Source organism: Herpailurus yagouaroundi, unplaced genomic scaffold (assembly GCF_014898765.1).
Source record: "Herpailurus yagouaroundi ecotype Mexico unplaced genomic scaffold, PumYag 165, whole genome shotgun sequence".
Lineage (NCBI taxonomy): Eukaryota > Metazoa > Chordata > Mammalia > Carnivora > Felidae > Herpailurus > Herpailurus yagouaroundi.
The window spans coordinates 30,895,531-30,901,608 of NW_024412406.1; positions in this window are offsets into that span (position 1 = coordinate 30,895,531).

Consider the following 6,078-nt stretch of genomic DNA (forward strand, 5'->3'; position numbering starts at 1 on the left):
CAAAGGAACAGAATAAAGTCTTTCATATATCCATATATGGCTAACATATATGCTTAAGAAAATTTAAACAACTCAGTGGAGAAAAAGAACTTCCAAAAAACAAAACAAAACACTACACACACACACACACACACACACACACACACACACACACACACACTCATGGAGTAAAACCTTGGTTTGTGAGCAGCATCATTTGTTCCAGAAACATGCTTGTAATCCAAAGCACTTGTATATCAAAGTGAATTTCCCCATAAGAAAAAATGGAAACTTAGATGATTCATTCCACAACCCCAAAATATTCATACAAAAATGATTACAATACTGTAATATAATACAAAATAATAAAGAAAATACAAAATATAAAGAAAGATAAACAAATTAACCTGCATTTACCTTTGAAAAACTTCATGACTGGTGTGAAGGAGACAAGAGAGAGGAGAGTTATTATGTAGAATGATTTTCACTATCACCAACAGAATCACTGCTATCTGTTGACTCAATGGAATCTTCTTTTCATGCAACTGCAACAAGGATCCTATCCAATGACACTTGCTTTTGCCCCCTTTTGAGGATTTCACGGAAATGTGACATTGCATTGTTTTAAACAGATCCATCACTCGCACTGGTATAGCCTTATTTGGATGGTGCTTTTCTACAAAATTTTGGACTGTTTCCTACATTTACACATCTCCCTAATCTTACTTGAAGTAAGGGATTCCTCCTCTTTTTTCTCCTCCTCCTCTGCAGACTTCTTATAAAATCTTGCAATTTTGGCCACTTGCATACCTCATTCATACTTCTCAACTTCCTTCTTAACTTCCATTGTAATCATCTCCTTCTACTTATCGCTTTCCTTTTCAACCTTCTTCTTCATGGGGGCCATTGTATATGGTCCTACGGATGTTGACTACAGTACAGTATTAATAAAGCTTGCATTTACTGTATTTGATATAACTGGCAATAAGGCAGCAGAGGAAAGGGTCTCTATCTGCAGGCAGCCTGACCTAGAAGGAAGAAGAGCATTCCTAAGCTCACTCTTGTCTGCAAAAGCAAAGGGCTGTCCACAGGTGCTTTGAAGGGACAAAAATACATTAGTGCCAGTTGTGGGCACTTTCCAACTTTGTGAAAAATCACTGATTTCTTCCAGTCACCACGGCCTGAGACTGAGCACCTGAGTGTGGGAGACGATCACTCACATCCTGCAGAGAGAGAGAGAGAAGAACCATTGGCTCAGTTGTGACCATGTGACATTTGACATCATGTACTACTCATATTGCAAGACATTGCTCATTTATCCAGTGAAAATTTATTAGAGGGGCACCTGGTTGCTCAGTCTGTTAGGCTTTGCCTCAGGTCATGGTCTCGCGACTCCTGGGTTAGAGCTGTGCTGACAGCTCAGAGCCTGGAGCCTGCTTTGGATTCTGTCTCCCCTTCTCTCTGCCCTTCCCCTGCTCACTCTCTCTTTCAAAATTAAATAAACAGTAAAAAAATTTATTAGAAATGTTTGCTCCTCTTGTGGAACACTCGCAGAGCAAGGTGCTCACAATCCAAGGTTTTCCTGTATATGAATTTCTTGGTAAGGCAAGAGTATGGAGACAATAAAAAGATCAGTAGTTGCCAGGGTTGTGGGGGGTGGGTAGGGTGAATAATCAGAGAACAGAGGATTTTTAGGGCAATGAAAATACTCTGTATGATATTATAATGATGGATACATGTTATGCATTTGTCCAAACCCACAAAATAAATGATGCTAAGAGTGAACCTCAAGGTAAACTATGGACTTTAAGTGATTATGGTGTGTCAGCAAAGGTTTGTTCTTGGTAACAAATGTTCCAATGTGAGTGATGTTGATAACGGAGGAGGCTATGGAATTTTGAGAGTAGGGGGTGTACTGGAAATCTCTATCTTCCCCTCAATCTACTGTGAACCTTAAATTAATCTGAAAAATGCAGTCTTTATTAAAAAACAGGACAAGACACAGACTTATAAAATATGTTTGCTAAGCACTCAAAGGACTCATATTCAGAATATATAAAGAGTACTCAAAATCAAGTAATAAACACAAAAATAAAATGTGCAAAAATTTAACAAGTGCTTCATAAAAATATATGGATGGTGAGTAGGGCCCATGAGAAGATGCTCATAATGGAAAGTAGTCATAATGGAAATGCAAGATAAACTACAATGAAACACCACAGCACATATATTAGAATGGCTAAAATCACAAAGACTGGCCATACCAATTGTTGGCAAGTATTTGGAACTTCTGTAACTTTGAAAAAAAAAATTAACAGTTTCCTAAAAGGTTAACCTCACGGTCTTGCACTCTCAGACACAAATCCTAAAGAAATGAAAATATACGTGCATTCGAAGACTTGTATGCCAGTGTTCATAGCGGCTTTATTTGTATCATCCACAAACTCCACATCTGCTGTCTGAGGTCAGTCACTGGGCTGCTTCTGTGAACCTGCTAGGCCTGAGGGCCATTGTGACCTCCTAGCTGCTGGTGTTTCATGGCTGCCCAGTGGCCTCCATGCCCTTGGCTATGAACCAGCGTGGTCTGTGCATGCCTGCCACCATCAGTCTTTCCTGTAGAAGAGAGCCACTAATGGCCTCCTTTCACCAAGGCTTCACTGACGTCCTTGGGAGATGGCATGTCCTCTGGGTGTTCATGGAACTTGGCCATTCAGTCAGCTTCTGGCCTCACATTATCTCCATCCCCACCTATCTCCCTTCCCAGAGTCTCTTCCTCTCTGTCCTGTCTGCTGGGGTCACTCACTGCTTCCACTTTACCGCCTTCCTGGGCTTTTCAGATTCCCTCCAGCAGTAGGATTACTGGTCCTCTGGGATCCTTGCCAGGTTACGAAGTCCCACATCCCAAGGAAGTGCCCGAAGTCAATGAATCCTGTTCAGTCAGTTTTACACGCCAGCCCACTGGACCAAACACCCTCAGAACATAATCCTGGGAGTCGTCCCCTGGCTTCTGCCAGGAAATGCACTTCCCACATCAGGACCTGCACATCCCCAGAGAGATCATGCTGCGACCTATCCCACCATAGGCTTCGCTGCTCACATTAGGCCCGAGATTTTAAAAACCTCCAAAAAACTTAGTAATCGAGGCAGATAATGTTTAAATACAATTTTTTAAGTGAAAACGTATGCAAAAAAATCTGTTTCATAAATCGTCAACATTTTAAAAGAAGGAAGGAGTGGCTATTCCGATCTTTTGGAAGGAGTTTTTGCTATAACACATAGACACAAGCTGTGTTTTGTTTTGTTTTTAAATGCTACCAGTAGAACATTCTTCCTGAAGCAAATTCATAAATTACAGCGCGGACAGCTTGAAACATAGTAAAGGAATTTCAGGCGAGCTAGAATTTCTCTCAGTCTAAAGTGTTAAAACGCTGACATGGTTGACACAGGGGCTTTCTTCACTGAGGGTGACATGTGTTTTAAAGAGAAATAGATTTAGCGCAAAGCATGATCAATCTAACAGGTTTTCCAAATATTTAACTTTCTGAGCCTCAAATATTTATTATGTATGATATTTTTCAAAAGAGGAAGTTAACTCAGTATATATTTTTTGATAGTATATATATTTTTGATATATTTTTGATATAGCATTTTTTGTCTTTTAAATAATAAAAGTGATACTATTAAGAAGTATGATTTTTAAAAATGCAGCCATCCATTACATGGAAAGCAAATAGAATTTTTAAAATTTTTTAAATGTTTTTATTTATTTATTTAGTTTTGAAGGAGAGAGAGAGAGACAGAGCATGAGCAGGGGAGGAACAGAGAGAGAGGGAGGCACAGTATCCCAAGCAGGCTCTAGGCTCTAAGCTGTCCACACAGAGCCCGAGGCGGGGCTCGAACCCACGAACTGTGAGATAGTGACCTGGGCCAAAGTCGGACTCTTAACCGCCTGAGCCACCCAGGTGCCCCGCAAATATAATTTTTAGCATGGGCCTGCCATATTAATTCTCTTTCTTAATTTCCCTTGGATATTTTCCTAATGGTTGATAACACCCTTTGTTCACATTTCTTCATGGGTTTTGTGTGTAAGTAATGTAACTGAGATTATAGAGATACTATATTTATTATTTGTAATATACAGTGAATGAGCAAAAAATACAGGAGGGTGTAATAAAGGTGAGTAATATCTTATAGTTCATTTGACTGCAGCACCTTGTCCGTAATTCTACAACACAGAAATCTCTTTTTCTTCTTGTTAATTCTATATTATTAACAAAACTCTTAGGGGAAATCATCTAATTTAGTTTTTAGCCCTTACAAAAGGCTACACTGGTATTCAAACCTCACATTCAAATGAATAATAGTAAAGGTGACTTGAAAGGAAATCCCATAACTCTATGGAAAGGTTTACTACTATTTAAGCAGTTTCAAGTTCAAATTTTTGTGTTCACTTTGGCTTAAATTCCACATAAAGAAGTCTTTACTCAGATAATTTGTATTTAATATTTAACCTAGTTATGATGGTCTTAGTCTGAGTCTTGGTTTTTGACTAGAGGCAAAGTATCAGCCTTGCTTTTCTAATATGCCTTTTCTTAAAGGGATGTGAATGGGCCTTGATCCTTTATTAAGACATTCTAGTTCTCATACCTTGTGATTTACATTACTACGAAATCTGAAGAAGTCAAAATGGATTAACTTGATAGAGACTTTTACGCAGTAGGAATCATTTGTGATATCATATAAGTGAATCAAGAAACTTGTATTGAGTCCCCAATGAAACTTTTAAAAAAAAGGTCCTCTTTAAAAAATGTTTCCTGTCCTTGTGTTAGGCAACATGACGATGTAGGTATCCTTATCTTCCATTGAATGTTTGAAAACTGGAACTGAGATATTTGAAATTTCTCACTTGTGATGAGCTAACAAATCAGTTAATGCAGAATTTCAATCCAGGCCTTCAAGTATGTAATTCTACTGTAAGTCAGTTATTTTTTTTTATCCAACAGAATGGTTTTTGGAAATCATGAAGTCTAATGCCAAATTTTATATGGCATAATTGAACATTAGAAAAACTGACTTGGCTAAATACTCAAAGCAAGTTTTTGTCAGGGTGAAGAAGAAAGCCCATGTCTACTGATTGTTATACTCATTCCTCTATGTCAAGCGGCCTTTCTAGATGAACTACACACAATCATTCAACACCGCACCAGGAGTGTTTGCAAATAGCATTTCAAAGCAGGATTTCAATCCTTTAGCAAATGCTATTTCAGTGCCTGTTCCATTTCAAGTTTTGTCTTTTTCCTTGGTTTTGTTTGTGTTGTAATCACTCGGATCCCACTGACAACCTGATAATCTTGTGTTTGTTGGTGATCTAAATATAACCATCAGGAAATATTGCTTCACATTTGATTTTAATGGCTTTTGAAAAGAAAACATTTGTTTCTGTGTTTGTGTGGGGAGATTTACACCTACTTTTCTGTAATTCTGAATGAAGATGCATACACATATCAAAGTATCCTCTCTCAGTGTCTAGTTAAGAAAACTCTTAGGTATTTTCCAATCTTTACCAACAACTGTCTACTCTGGAAACTATTGGGTTTTGACTGTGGTTGTATTTTCAGTACAAAATAGCTTACAAAAAACTTTTTACAGACAAGAGGGAAAATGGTCAAGTGGAGTTTTCACATGAGAACCAATTTCCCAAACTAAATTACGCTACAATGGCCCATGGATGCTAGAAGTTCTGCTTTCAAGTTGTCACATAGAGTAAAACAAAATATAAATTTAAAAAACCATGCTAGGAATACATGTTTTGTACTCTTCGGAAGCAGCTTTTGAGCTTCTACTTGGCCGAAGGAATATATTCATGCTTCCAAATATTCTACATTTTAATGAGTCACACTTATTATTCAATAAAATTAATCCTTGTTTAGAGCTTTCATCTTATTTTGAATATAAATGTTATGCTTGTCACCACATTGGCTTATATGTCTATTGTTTCATCCACTAGATAAAACACTCTCGAGGTCAGAGAGTACTTTTTTTTTTTTCAACGTTTTTTATTTTTGGGACAGAGAGAGACAGAGCATGAACGGGGGAGGG